Genomic DNA, 15,531 nt, shown 5'->3' on the forward strand with positions numbered 1-15,531 from the left:
GGGTGAAACAGACATTAATGTAAATAAATAAATTACGGATATGTACATAGGTGTTGTGGGGCTGGGACGGGGGAGGGGGGTTGATGGTGCTGAATATAGGGAGTCAGTCAGGGAGATAGAAAAAGGAGTGGGAAGAGAGGAAGTCAAGCCCTAACTATGTGTCAAGCACTTTATAAAACTCTGGGGGTAGATAGAAGATAGTTTGGTCCCTAATGGGACTCACAACCTACATAGGAGGGAGAACAAGTATTGAATCCCCGGTTTCCAGTTGAGGGAACTGTAACAGAGAATTTAAATGACTGGACCAAGGTTACAAAGCAGGTAACTGGCGAAGCCGGGATTAGAACGCAGGGACTCTGAATTCCAGGCCTTCTTATTTTCGGTAGGCGACGCTGCTTCTGAAGAGTAGAGGATCTGGACACAGGAAGTGGTGGGATGCCCAGAGACTAGCCAGTCACCAGGGAACCTCCCTGGATAAAAGGGATCCTGCTTGGGTCAGTAAGGATGACAAAGGGCAGACTGAGGATAAAGTTCTTGTGTGTGTGTGTGTGTGTGCGCGCGCGCGCGCATTTGTTTCTCTCTGATGTCTTTCCCTAATAATCCCTCTTTTCTCAAGCTCCCTCTCCCTTCTGCGTAGCTTATACACTTGAATATTTACCTTTTAAACACTTTCTAGTCACCCCAGTTTCAGTACTACAGCACGTACGTACATATCCGTCATTTACGTAAGGATTTATATTTATGTCTGTCTCTTCCTTTTTCTTGTAAGGTTCCTGTGGTCAGGGAACGTGTCTACCAACTCCTTTGTCCTCTCCCAAGCATTAGTAAAGTGCTCTGCACACAGTTAGCCCTCAATAAATACCATTGATTGATTGATTGATTGATTTTCTCATTACCAGTTCTAAATGGTGGCTCCAGGACAGGGTCTCAGGCTACAGGAATTCAGGGTTGGAGGGAAGGTGGACACAGTCATCCATGTACTGAGGCTCTGAAATCCACAATGGGAAAGGAAAGGCCAAAGAGACCCTGGTAGATCCTCACTTCCCGAGCACTTTGCCCTGATTCTGAGGGTGACCCCGAACCCCTGTCGTGGCCTGGGGCCTAGGTAGTGGTGCTGAGAGAGCGACATGCCTGTATGGAATTTCCCACCTGTTCCGCTGCCCCGTGTTGACGGGAAACTGCTCAGACCCTACTCCCTTCCTCGCCCTCCAATTACCATTGGACACGTGACCCCATCCACTCCCAACGAAGTCAAGTTTTCCGCGTCCTCTAGGAAGCATGACGACAGGAAGTCATCAAGTTTTCTCTGTTCACAGCAGCGGAGGTAATCTGGCCTCCTGGTTCAGGAGATGGTCTTCTCTACCTACTGCAGAAGCAAGATTGGGGATTTGTACTCTTTGGCTCCTGATGGGCCCACGAGGACCAATTATAAGAACAATGAAAGTCTCCCCAAGGGTAAGTCAGGAGACACAAATGGATTGAGGTTTCTTTGTTGGCTTTGGCTGTGAAACTTTAATTCCCAGATTGGGGCACAGCCACAGTCATTCCAAACCTCAATCCCCTGTCCAAGTAATCAAGACGAGAGTAAGTGAGGTGGAGCAACGGAGATCTGTGTTTTTGCAAATGGTGGTTAGGCCCAGAGTGGTTAAATCTCTTTTGGAGATGGAACTTACTCTCATTTAATCCATTAATTGTATATCTTGAGACAACAGCTGGGAAACATCATGGTCTAGTAGAAAAGAACATGGACTTGGAAGTCTGAGAACCTGAGTTCTAATCTTGGGTTTGCCACTTGCCTGCTACATGACCATAACTTCTCTGAGCCTCAGTTCTCCTGTTCTCCCTTCTACGTAGGCTGTGAACCCCATGCACGACAAGGACTGGATACAACTTGTTTGTTTTGTATCTACCCCAGCACTTAGAATAGTGTTGGATATATAGTAAGTTCTTAAAACTATATCATAAAAATGGGGATTAATATGGATTCCTCCCTCTTACTTAGGCTCATGTGGGACAGGGACTGTGTCCATTATGATTATTTTGTATCAGTCCCAGTGCCTAGAACAGTGCTTGGCACATAATGGGAATGTACCATAAAATAGTAGGTGTGATCCCTGCCTTCACAAAGCTTACCATCTATCGGGAGATTTCCTGCTTTGATCCCCGGGACCTGTCACTCCTCCTGTGCTAATAGATCTCAGGGCGGGATCATGAAAATGAAAGGATGTGTTGAAACCTCATCCGTGTAAGCGCCCGCTCTTAGTACCTGGACGATCTGCCATGAGCTGAGACTACCTGAGAAGGGTGTGGGATAAAGCCCTGTCTAGGAGCTAAAGGTTGAATCTGTGTTAATAATAATAATGACGGTGGTCTCTAAATGACACCCCCCTGGGAGAGGTAGCATCCTTCAGGTCCTCTCTCTTTCCCTTCCTCCCTCCCTTCCCATATGGGCCCTCCTTTGCCTACCACCTATACTGGAGTGACGCTCTCCCTACCCAGGCTCTGTCTATTTTCCCTTCTAAGCTCTCCCTTCCTTAACCTCTGTGCTCTTCCCTCTTATTTGAGAAGGAAACAGAAAGGAGTTCAGGCATCTCTGTTCATCAAGTGGAAAGGAAGTGGGATCCCCTTTCTCTCTTCCCTGAGGAGGAGGGGACCCAGGATGCACCTGTGGCTATGAAGATATCTAGGGGATCCTGGTCCAAATTGGGGAAGACTATACCGGGGCAGCTCTAGCTCTGAGTCTCCCGCTTACCGCGGAAGCTGCCATCTGAAAGTTTCTGGACAGAATTCCTGTCCCTCAGCACCTCTTACACTCTATTTCTCCACTTCCTTTTGCATGGGGTACCACAGGCCTCCATTCAGTCAGTTCCGGGTAGAGACAGGGACACCTGACTGTGAGATTCAGACACAGTCATCTCCTCCTATTGGGGGTCCCCTAGAGCAACACCCCCAGGTCTACCCCCTCCCAGAAAACCCGCTCGGTGGTTGTGGGCTGGAGGCTGTAGCTGGCACTTTTATTCGGTATTTTGAGAGCTCAGTATCACCAGAACCTCGCTTGAGAGTCGCCATGGCGGTTACCAGTGTCTTGTCCCCTGGCTGCTGCTCGCGTGGTAGCTTAGGTTCCTAACAGGGAAGCATGCTGACCCTCGGCCCTGGGTCGGGCCGAGTTCCTGAGGCTGCCCTGAGCTGACCCTATGTGGGAGACCGCATCACGTGCTGACAAAGCGGTCAATCAATAAATCTATGCTCCTCCATTTAGGACTCCAGGAGTGAGCTGGGATCAGCCTCTCTACTTGGAATCATTTTCCAGAGCAGCAACAAGAATGGCAGACCAGCTTCCCTCAGTCAGGCGTCTGGTAATGCTTCCCTAAGTCCCATGCTTCTTGTGGTCTCCCCGAAAACTCAGCCTCCTTTTAGGACCGCTGCTCTTGTATCGAGATACTCCACTCCCCCAATACTAAGTGGGATGCTAGGCCTATCATTTACTCAATCAAGTCAATCAGTCACTCCGTTAGTCAATCAATGGTGTTTATTGAACAGCTAAGGAATGTCAATCTGATAGCATTTTGAAAAATGTTTTTTAATGGTACTTGCTAAGCACTTACTATGTGATACTAAGTGCTGGAGTAGAGACAACTAATCAGCCCCATGTAGGGATCACAGTCTTAATCCCCATTTTGCAGATGAGGTAACTGAGGCGTAGAAAACTTAAGTGATTTACCCAAGGTCACAGTCTACAAGTATCAGAGCTGGGATTAAAGCCCAAGTCCTCTGACCTCCAGACGCTGTACTTTCCACTAGGCAATAGTTACTGAGTGTTCGTCAATCCATCCATCAATCAAATGGAATTTATAGACGGCCTTCTAAGTCTTAGGCACTGTATGGAGAGCTTTGGAGAAGACAAGTGGAGAACGACATAGGTTCCTCTCATCCTGATGTTTCCGATCGAATGGGGAAGACAGACAGGGATGATTTACATAGAGTAGGAACCTCTGTAAGACGAAGCATTAGATAAGGAGCAGAATAATGAGATAGATTGGAATGTCAGCCCAAATCACATTCAATCACTGAAATTATAATTTAACATATTCATATAGGTAAATGCAGGGAATGGATGTTAGAAGGCGGGAAAGATGGGGGAGTGTGGGAATGTGGAGGTGGGGGGGTGGGAAGTGAGAGTGAGAGGATAGGATTGAGAGGTGGAGATCTGGTACCCTCCCCCTGATGACCAGTGATATCATTGCTACAGGAGCAAGGACTAATAATAGTAACAATAATAATGGTACTTGTTAAGTGTTTATTATGTGCCAAGGACTGCTCTAAACGCTGGGGTAGGGAAAGGTTGGACACTGTAATTTAGCTCAGACGTGGAGGGAAATTTGCAATAAAAAACACATTGCACCTAGGGTTGGTTATTGGTTTCGACACCGACCCGTTAAGTCAGCCTCGGAATGTTCTTATTATGCAGATGAAAAGGCTAAATTCTCCTCTGAGTGGATCAGGGAGGAGGATTGAGGTTACAGGGAGACCGGGCTAGGAAAGGGATTTCAAGGATGGTGGGTGCGGGGGTGCACAGAGGGATGGAGAAATGCCAGGTCCTGTTTGGCGGGAAGCAGATGAATCATTAGGCTAATGTGCAGGTACCAAGTATCTGTGATCCATTTGCAACTCCTGCAGATTTTCCTGTGGTAATTTATCGTAGATGAGCCCTCATATCCAGGAGGAAAACCCAACTCATTGAATCAAGTCCCTGACTGCCTGCTTAACCTGCTCGTTCCGCAGTGGGTAGATGAAGGAGTTCAGCATGGGAGCCACAGAGATGTTGAGAACGGCCACCCCCTTGTTCAGTTCCACCCTGTCTTTGGCAGATAGCTTGATGTACATGAAGATACAACTGCCATATGTGATGGAGACCACGACCATATTAGAGGAGCAGGTGGAAAAGGCTTTTCTCCTCTGTTGGGCAGAGGGCAGTCTTAGGATGGGGAAGACGATAGCCGTAGAAGACCTGGTCATCAGCACCAGGGTGATACGGAGTGTCCCCAAGGCCAGGACCCATCAGCACCAGGTAGCGGCTGTTTGTGCACGAAAGCCCCATCATTGGTGAAGAATCACAGATGAAGTGGTTGAGGACGTTGGAGGCGCAGGGGCCTAGCTGGGCGATCATCACAACCAGCGGGAACACGATCAGATAACTGTCGAGAAAACGGCAGAGGACCAGCAGGGAGCAAATGCCCCCGCTCATAAGCGGTCGTAGGACATGGAGGCCAGGAGAAAGAACTCTGTCACCCCAAGGAAGATGAAGAACAGCTGAGTGAAGCATTTGGAAAAGGAAATGGTTCTGTCTCCGGTGGCGATGGTGACCAGGAAGGCGATCTCCAGCAAGGTGAAACTGTGCAGGAAGAAGTACATGGGGGTGCGAAGGCGGGAGTCCAGAAGGGTTAGAGTGACGTTGGTCAAGTTCCCAGTCTTGCTCACTGCGTCGGTGAGAAAAAGAACGAGAAAGAGCAGACCCTTCAGGTGGGGGGCATCTTGAGCCCCACGAGGATAAGCTCTGTTACCTCCATGCCGTTTCCCATGATTGATTGGCGGAGTCAGCCAAATCTGCAGAAGCAATGACAGAGATGGCGGAGCTGAGGGCAGGTGCAGGAATAGCCTAAAACGGAGCAAAGAGCTCATGGACCAACCAACAAGCGATTCCCCTCCCCTGAACATTCAGTGGTTCAGGATCTGGTTGCCACACGACCCAACCATGAATACTGTAGTGAGAGAGGGTTTGGTAGGAAAATGTCCCCAGTTCGACTCCAGCCGATCCACTGAAGTCTCGTGGGCACTCGTTTGACCCCTGACTTCTAGTCCACCCTTGCCCCTACCCCTGCCAACAGTACAGGTGATCCCGCTGTCCCCTGAAAGCTCCAGGTACTTCTGGCAGCCTAGTTCTCTCTGGCTCCCACCTCTCAGTTTATTTCTCACTCTTTAGACTGCATGCTTCTGCTCTTCCATCTGCTTCTGCCAGGATTTGGTAGTGACTTTCAGAGGCCAAGATTTACACAGCCTGGGACAGGGGTGGGGGACCCCTAGGAAACGGGGTCAAAGATATGGACCACTACCTTCCATTATCTCCCTCCTCCTTCCCCCTCCTCCTCCTTCTCTTTTTCCTTTTCCACCTTCTTTCTCATTTACCTCCTCCTCTTCTTTCTCTTTTTCCTCCTCTCATTTCACTTTCTCCTCTATCTCCTATTACCCTTTCTCATTCCTTCTCTTCCCTCTTTCTTCACCTCTTACTTCTTGTTCTCCTCTTCCCTCTAGCCTTCTTCCTCCCATTATGCTTCTTCTTCCTCTTCCTCCCTTCTTCTGCCTCTTCCTCCCTTCTTCCGTATTCCTTAGCCCCTCTTCACCTTCCTCCTCCTGCTCCTCATCATACACTTTCTCCACTTCTCTGGTGTCCTTTTCTATTGAGCAGCAGTTATACACGGTTCAGGAATTATCCTGTGCAATGGATGAATCAGTTACAGAATTAACAAAGTACACCCTATGTACTAAGCACCACCTGAGGTACTGAGGTAGATTCGAATGGTCAGATCGGACCCAATTTCTGTCCCTCAGGAGTCTCACAGTCTATGTTCATTTTATAGAGGACAAAACTGAGGTTCAGAGTGGTGAGGTGTTTGCCCAGCGTCCCCCCCACGCCCCCAGATAGGCCAGAGGGAGACTTTTGACTAGAAGCCAGGCCTCCTTACTCCCAGGCCCGTGCTGTTTTCACTAGTATGCTCTGCCTCCTGCCGAAGAGTAAAGACAGCCCCATCACCTGCAAGATATGATGACTAACCTGACGGGACAACTTCCCTAACAGGGAGCCGGGGATCTCCAGGGTGGGGGTAAGATCTTCCTCCTGTTCCACGTGGAATGATATTGTCGCAGGAGACGCCCCCTACCCCTGTTCGGGGAAATTACCATAGCTTCTGCTCACTCGCTTTACTCAGGCTGATGGCCTGCATTGGACGAGGAGATATGAAGAAGACTCGTTAATTTAAGGATCACAGCTTGGGGCTAGGTTCTGGAAGACCTGGGTCCTCATTCCAACTCTGCCAGTGGCCTGCTGCATTACCTCGAAGAAGTCCTTTGACTTCTCTAGGCCTCCATTTTCTCCTCTGTAAAATGTGGATAAAGTTGTGTGACCCATGTCAGGAACTATGTCAGATAGTATAACCATGCATCTACCCATGAGCTCAGCAAACAGTAAGTGCTTAATAAGTGCCATAACAACAGCCACTGAAATAAAAATAATGATAACGATAAAAAAATAATAATAATAACGATGGCATTTATTAAGCGCTTACTACGTGAAAAGCACTGTTCTAAGCGCTGGGGAGGTTACAAGGTGATCAGGTTGTCCCAGGGGGGCTCACAGTCTTAATCCCCATTTTACAGATGAGGTAACTGAGGCACAGAGAAGTGAAGTGACTTGCCCAAAGTCACACAGCTGACAATTGGCGGAACGGGGATTTGAACCAATGACCTCTGACTCCAAATCCCGTGCTCTTTCCACTGAGTCACGCTGCTTCTCTAATAATGATTATTCATGCCCATTGTCAGCGTGACTAATGCATGTGCGGGTCCCAGAGACATGAGGGCACAAGGGTCAGCTCCCATGAGCTCCACATACCCTTTCGGGGAGAGGTTGATGACGGGGGAAGAGCAGGGAGGAGAACAGGGACAGACTCACTTCCCCGAGGATCAGGTCCCTGATGGCGTCCCTCAGAAGCAGAACCTAGAAGACCGCACTCGGTCCCCCTCGAAGCCGGTTTGGTATTGCTGCACCAGAGGAAGAGAGGGTCTTGACCAGGGAACATTGGCTAACCTCTTCAAATCCGGGCCTCCTCCCTACAGCCAGCCCTCTCCTTATGACTCCTCGACAAGCAGACCCTCTCTTGGGGGCCCCACCCCAGGCCATCTGAAGGTCAGGTCCCCTCCCTTGGTCCCCACTGCACTTCCGAGAACAGATCCTATCTAGAACCCAGAGAGACAGCGCCCACCCCAGGTGACCTTCCCATGCTACAGACCCTCGGGGAATGCGAAAGGCTCTCAGAGATCACAGAGAGCAGGCCCCCTCCCACATTCAGCAACGGAGCAAGGATTAGAAATGGGACAAACATTGTCCTCAGAGCTGGGAAAATTACCCAGGGGAGAATTAGACACGGTCTCTGGAAGGCTCCCCATCTAAGCATAATTGGGCAGAGGGCTGGCACCGGAAACATAAGGGCAATGACAAATAAGACAAGAGCAACGGGATGGTGGCCAGAGGAGAAGTTTCAGCCTCGTTATGGCCCGGATTCCAACAGCCACATCCACGAACCCCAGTTCTCCGTGCGAGCAGGCGGGTGACGCTCAAGACGAACGTGGCAGAAGCCAGGCTGGTTTTATCTGCTCTGTTCGCTACGAGCTCCGTGGACCGGTGCCAGGAGTCAGGAGCAGTAATGAGCTTACACCGTTCCCCACGGTGGCATCCGGTGGAAATCGGAGCCAGAGGACAACGGGACAGGTGGGACCTCGGAGGGCAGAGCTGGTGGGTCAGCGCCCAAAATGAAGAGGGAACTGCAAAGATTCAGCGTGGGGACCCTGGCTGAGTTCTTCCTTGGGGAGGGACAGTTACACAGGTCTTGGCCTAGGGGAGGGAAGAGGATCTTCCATCTGCGGATCTTCCAAAGTCACTGGGCTGCCCCACCCTACAACAGGACCTTCTGGCTGGACCCCGCTTTCTGGCTTCAGACATTTGTTGCCGAATTGTAATTTCCAAGCGTTTAGTACAGTGTTCTGCACACAGTAAGTGCTCAATAAATACGATTGATTGAATGAATGAATTTGCGCCTGGACTCCAGGAGGTCTTCCCAGACTGAGCCCCATCCTTCCTCTCCCCCTCGTCCCCCTCTCCATCCCCCATGTCTTACCTCCTTCCCTTCCCCACAGCACATATATATATATATGTTTGTACATATTTATTACTCTATTTATTTATTTTACTTGTACATATCTATTGTACTTATTTTATTTTGTTAATATGTTTGGTTTTGTTCTTTGTCTCCCCCTTCTAGACTGTAAGTCCACTGTTGGGTAGGGACTGTCTCTATATGTTGCCAGGTTGTACTTCCCAAGCGCTTAGTACAGTGCTCTGCACACAGTAAGCGCTCAATAAATGCTATTGATTGATTGATTGATTGACTCCAGTTGTTAATATCAGTACTGGTCCCACCCAGGAATTGCCCTCGGGGATTCACAGCCACCAGTTCTTTCCTAAACCCTTCCCAGGAGGAAAGCACACAAACCCAATCAATTAGGAGCATTAACTATGTTAAGATCTGAGAAAATACAAACAAACAAACAAAAAAAACACAATAGAAGTAGGAGACAAGGAGTTTACAATCTAGCCAGGAAACAGACCCAAAATGAATTACAGATAAAATAAAAAGGTATATTTATAGGAAAGTAAGGGCTTAAATGGAAGATCTCCTACTGTAGTAGTAGTAGTAGTAGTAGTAGTAGTAGTAGTAGTAGTAGTAGTAGTAGCAGTAGCCATAGTAGTAGTAGTAGCAGTAGTAGTAGTAGTAGCAGCAGTAGCCGTAGTCGTAGTAGTAGTAGCAGCAGCAGCAGCAGCAGCAGCAGCAGCAGCAGTAGTAGTAGTAGTAGTAGTAGTAGTAGTAGTAGTAGTAGTTATGAGCTCCTCCAGAGAAACGTTAACTGTACTATTCCTTACCCAATCAATCAACCAATCAGTGTCATTTACTGAGGGCTTACTGAGAAGTGTTAAATTGTTGAGATACTTCAATAGAATACACAAACATGTCCCCTCTCCTCAAATATTGCATTCTAATCAGGAAGGAAGGTATGAGAAAAATGAGAAGTAGCGTGTCCCAGTGGAAACATCACAGGCCTGGAAGTCCCAGGACCCAGGTTCTAATCTCTGCTCTGCCATTTGTCTGTTGGGTACCCTTGTGTCACAACTTATCTCAGCCTCACTTTCCTGGCTGTTCAATGGGATTCAATACCTGTTCTACCACCAGCTTAGACTGAGAGCATAGTGTGAAACAGGGACTGCATCTGACTTGATAGCTTTGTACTTACCCTAGTGCTTAGTATAGTGTTTGGCACCCAGTAAACAATAAACAAATGCAACAACAATACCAATAGTAACAATATTAATAGTGAAAATAATAATTTACCACTAGAATAGCCAGATTAAATAATCAAATGCACAGTTGAATAAAGATGAATGCACAAGTGCTGAAAATGGGTCATCTGTTGGGTTAATTTAAAATGAAGGGAGATTAACTGGGTGAGCTTAAATTGATATGAATAGAAGTGCTATGGGTTGTTGGAAATGAATAAGTGCTGAGGTGGTAGTTGGGAGTTCCTCACTCCCTACTTCTGTTACCATGGCCTCTGGGTGATTGGAGAAAGAGTGTTTAATCGCTGCCCAGGATAGTTCGTTACATAAGATCAGCTCTGATCACTCCCACCATCCCTCAGATTTGAAGACAGGAAGGCGATATTAAAAGCAGTTACAGTTATTACATTTGTTTTTTTTTCAAAGTTGAGTTCACTTTTCCTGTAAAGAAAAGTAATAACATCATTCTCTTTGCAGAGCAGTTACTCTTTCCTGTACGGAAACGAAGAAGGCAGCACTGTTCCACCAAAGCAAAATCACGAATTCTGCTAACATCATCAGAGAACATCACTTGGCACTGATCAGGATTAACCTCTTCCCTCCAATTTACACTGTGAGCCCCTTGTGGGACAGGGGCCTGATAAACTTATATCTGCCTTAGTGCTTAGAACAGTACTCTTTTATTGATTAATTACTCTCTCCCCCTTCAGACTGTAAGTTTGTAGTGGTCAGGAAATATGTCTATTTTTTGTTGTATTGTACTCTCCCAAGCGCTTAGTACAATGCTCTGTACACAGTAAGTGGTCAATAAATATGATTAACTGACTGACTGACTACTTAACACGTAGTAAGTGCTTATCAAATACCATAAGAAAGGAGATAGATTACGTTCCGAGTGTCCTAGAGGTTACTTAATCCATTTTACTTTTATCTAGCATTCATCATGGTGGAGGTGGGAATTGAAAGGAGGAGAAGGAGTTATCTTGGCTGACATAGATGGAGAAGACAGGCGATTATCTAGGGTTTTTCCCAGCTCTGTCAGTGGTCTTTTGATCACTGCGGGCAAGTCATTCCAATAGCCCACTCTTTTAGACTGTGAGCCCACTGTTGAGTAGGGACTGTCTCTATATGTTGCCAACTTGTACTTCCCAAGCGCTTAGTACAGTGCTCTGCACACAGTAAGCGCTCAATAAATACGATTGATGAAATATGAATCAGAGTCACACTCACAAAACTTACAAGTACAAGACTGAAAAAGAAAAATATGCAAGGTAGTGAAAGTGGCTAACGGGACACCCCAACCAGGAAATGGAGCTATCAATCAAGGAAGATTTCCTGGAGGAAATAGCATTTGGCCCTGAAGGAGGGTTCTGATGTGTTCGGGCTGAGGGAGGAGGGCAGTGTGTTTCCTGGAGCGGAAAGGGGGTAGGATATGGAATATTGCAGGATCACCAGCGAGGTATATTTGGAAGGTTTGCTAGGGAGGCAGAAAGGCCACAGTCAGGGTAGGAGGCTTGGGAGACGAGAATTGATTGGAATCGGGGAGATAGCAGCATGACAATCCTAAATCCAACAGAGAGGAGTTCTCATTTGATGTGAATAGAAATGGGTTAGTGAGAAACATGTGACACATTCTCAGCCCACGAAGAGCTTCCACTGTAATGGGAAAGATAGACATAAAATATATTTATAAATGGAGTGATCAGAACAAGGTACTGAGTGTTCAGTGAGATTCCTCGGCCCACGTCATCTCCCTGGCCTGGAATGCCCTCCTTCTGCACATCCGCCAAGCTAGCTCTCTTCCTCCCTTCAAAGCCCTACTGAGAGCTCACCTCTTCCAAGAGTCCTTCCCAGACTGAACCCCCTCCTTCCTCTACCCCTCTTCCCCCTCCCCATCCCCCCGCCTTAACTCATTCCCCCCCACAGCACCTATATATATGTATATATGTTTGTACGTATTTATTACTCTATTTATTTTATTTGTACATATTTATTTTATTTATTATATTTTGTTAATATGTTTTGTTTCGTTCCCTGTCTCCCCCTTCTAGACTGTGAGCCCACTGTTGGGTAGGGACCGTCTCTATATGTTGCCAAATTGTACTTCCCAAGCGCTTAGTACAGTGCTCTGCACACAGTAAGGCTCAATAAATACGATTGAATGAATTAATAAATTACCCACTCCACCACCTGCCTGTTATGTGACCTTGGGCAAGTTATTTCACTTCTCTGTGCCTCGGGTCCCTCATCGGTAAAATGGGGATTAAGGCTGTGAACCCTTTGTAGGACAGAGACTGTGTTCAACCCGACTATCTCACATATACCCCAGGATTTAGGACTATGCCTGTCACATAGTAAGCACTTAACAAATACCATAAAAATAATTCATTAATAATCATTCATTCATTCATTCTACTACTTCTGCTATTATATCTGCTGCTACTATTACTACTGTATCTACTCTGACTACTTCTATTAGTGCTACTACTTCTGCTACTATTACTGCTTTTTTGCTATTATTACTTTTATTGTTGCTGTGAGCCCATCGTTGGGTAGGGACCGTCTCTGTATGTTGTCAACTTGTACTTCCGAAGCGCTTAGTACAGTGCTCTGCACACAGTAAGCACTCAATAAATACGATTGAATGAATGAATGAATGCTACAATTTTCAATCAATCACTCAGTCAGTGGTATTTATTGAACACTTCCTGTGTGTAAAGCACTGTACAATGCACTTGGGGGAGGACAATATAGTCAAGTAGGTAGTCATGATCCTTGCCTACAAGGAGATTACAGTCTTAAGAGGGAGACAGACGCTAAGATAAATTCCAGATGGTTATGTACATGAGTGCTGTGAAACTGAAAGAGGGATGAATATCAAAATGCTTATGGTGTACAGATCCAAGTCCGTAGGTGACACAGAATGGAGGGCTTAGTCAGGGAAGGGTTTTTGGAGGATATATGATTTAGTAGGGCTTTGAAGGCACAACTCCTCCAAGAGGCCTTCCCTGATTAAGCCCCCCTTTCCTCTTCTCCCAGTCCTTTCTGCTTTGCCCTGACTTGCTCCCTTCATTCATCCCCATTTCAGACCCACAGCAGTCATGTACGGATCAGTAATTTATTTATGCATATCAAAGTCTGCCTCCACCTCAAAACTGTAAACGCTTTGTGGGCAGGGAATGTGTCTGTTTAAGAACTTAATAAGGGCTCTGCAAACAGTAAGCTCTCATTAAATACGATTGAATGAATGAAGTAGAAGTAGTGGTGGCCTGCCAGATATGATCCCCCTTCATATCTCCAGGGGAATTCCAGGCCAGATGGAGGAAGTGGGCAAGAGGTTTGTTGTGACAAAGAAGGGATTAAGGCACAAGGAGTGGCTGGCATTAAAGAAGCGAAATGTGTGGGTTGGTTTGCAGTAGGCGATGAGGGAGTCTGCTTCTTGACTGTCAGCCCGTTGTGGGGTAGGGACCGTCTCTATATGTTGCTGACATGTACTTCCCAAGAGCTTAGCACAGTGTTCTGCACGCAGTAAGTGCTCAATAAATACAATTGAATGAATGAATGAATAAAGTATAAGGGGGAGAGCTGATTAAGTGCCTTAAAGCCTATAGTTAGGTTTTTTCTATTTGATTGACAGATAGAGGGCCAACAGTTGGAGGTTCTTGAGGAAAGACGAGATATGGACTGAGCCTTTTTTTAAGAAAAATTGTCCACATAGCAGAATGAAGTATGGACTGAAAATGGGAGAGACAGATAATCATTATTACTACTACTATTTATTAATTTATTTATTCATTCATTCATTCCATCGTATTTATTGAATGCTTACTGTGCAGAAAGCACTATACTAAGCTCTTGGGAAAGTACAATACAACAATAAAGAGTGACAATTCCTGACCACATTGAGCTCGCAGTTTGGGGTGGGAGGAGACAGACATCAATACAAAAAAATTAAATTACAGCTATAATAACAAGTGCTGTGGGGCTGGGAGAGGGGGGAAAAGCCATGGGAACAAGTCATAGCAATGTAGAAAGGAATAAAAGTTGAGGAAAAGTGGGACTTAGTCTGGCAAGGCCTCTTGGAGAAGATGTGTCTTTAGTAAGATTTTGAAGAGGTAGGGGGAGAGTAATTGTCTGGGGGATTTGAGGAGGGAGGGAGTTCCAAGACAGAGGCAAGATGTGGGCCAGAAATCGGCGGCGAGAGAGGCGAGATCAAGGCACAGTGAGTAGGTTAGTACTGGAGGAGTGAAATTTGCAGGCTGGATTGTAGTAGGAGACAAGCTAGATGAGGTAGGAGGGGGCAAGGTGATGAGTGTTTTAAAGCCAATGGAGAGGAATTATTGTTTGATACGGAGGTAGATGAGCAAGCATTGGAGTTTTTTGAGGAGAGGGGTGACGTGTCCACGGCGTTTTGGTAGAAAAATGATCCGGGCAGCAGAGTGAAGTATGGACTAGAGTGGGGAGAGATAGGAGCCTGGAGGTCAGCATGGAAAACCTGATGCAGTAATCCAGGCGGGATAGGATGAGTGACTGTATTAACATGGTAGCAGTATGGATCGAGAGGAAAGGACGGGTTCTAGCGATGGTTTGAAGGTGGGACCTCAGGATTTCGTGACAGATTGAATTTGTGGGTTGAATGAGAGACAGGAGTCAAGGATAACGCCAGGGTAATGGGCTTGTGAGACAGGAAGGATAGTGGGGGTGCTGGGATGCTGTTTACAGTGACGGGAAAATATTACTATCACTACTATTCTGAACCCCATGCGGGATAGAAAGTGTGTCCGACACGATTTGCTTGTGTCCATCCCAGCGCTTAGTACAAATAGTAAGAACTTAATATAATAGCACAATTATTATTCTACTACACATACGATCACAACTAGCTCTAAAATTATTGCGGAAAGGGATGGGGCAGGTCTAGTAGACAAAGCGGTGGGCGGCTCAGACTTGGGAGTGGAAACAGAAAAGAAGAATGAGGAAGGAAGACCTGCGGGGGGCGCTGTAAGTCCGTCCTCACTAAGGAAATCTTTAGCCATTTAATTTCGTTTTCTGTTACAGAATCACAAACAAGAGTCCAAAGCCTCTTATTTCTTCCTAAAGAAAACCACCCTCTTGGATACGTCCTTGATGGCCTGCTTCACCTGCTGGTTTCGTAGGGTGTAGATAAAGGGGTTCAGCATGGGGGCCACGGAGATGTTTGGCACCGGCACCCTCTTATTGAAGTCTAAACCTTCCTTGGCGGATGGCTGATGTGCATCAATATGCAGTTGTTATCAGAAAGGGAGATGACGATCATGTAGGATGATCAAGTGGAAAAGGCCTTTTTTCTTTGCTGGGTGGAGGGCAGTATCAGGACGGTGTGGGTGCTG

The sequence above is a fragment of the Tachyglossus aculeatus genome, chromosome 5 (assembly GCF_015852505.1).
Source record: "Tachyglossus aculeatus isolate mTacAcu1 chromosome 5, mTacAcu1.pri, whole genome shotgun sequence".
NCBI classification, from domain to species: Eukaryota; Metazoa; Chordata; class Mammalia; order Monotremata; family Tachyglossidae; genus Tachyglossus; species Tachyglossus aculeatus.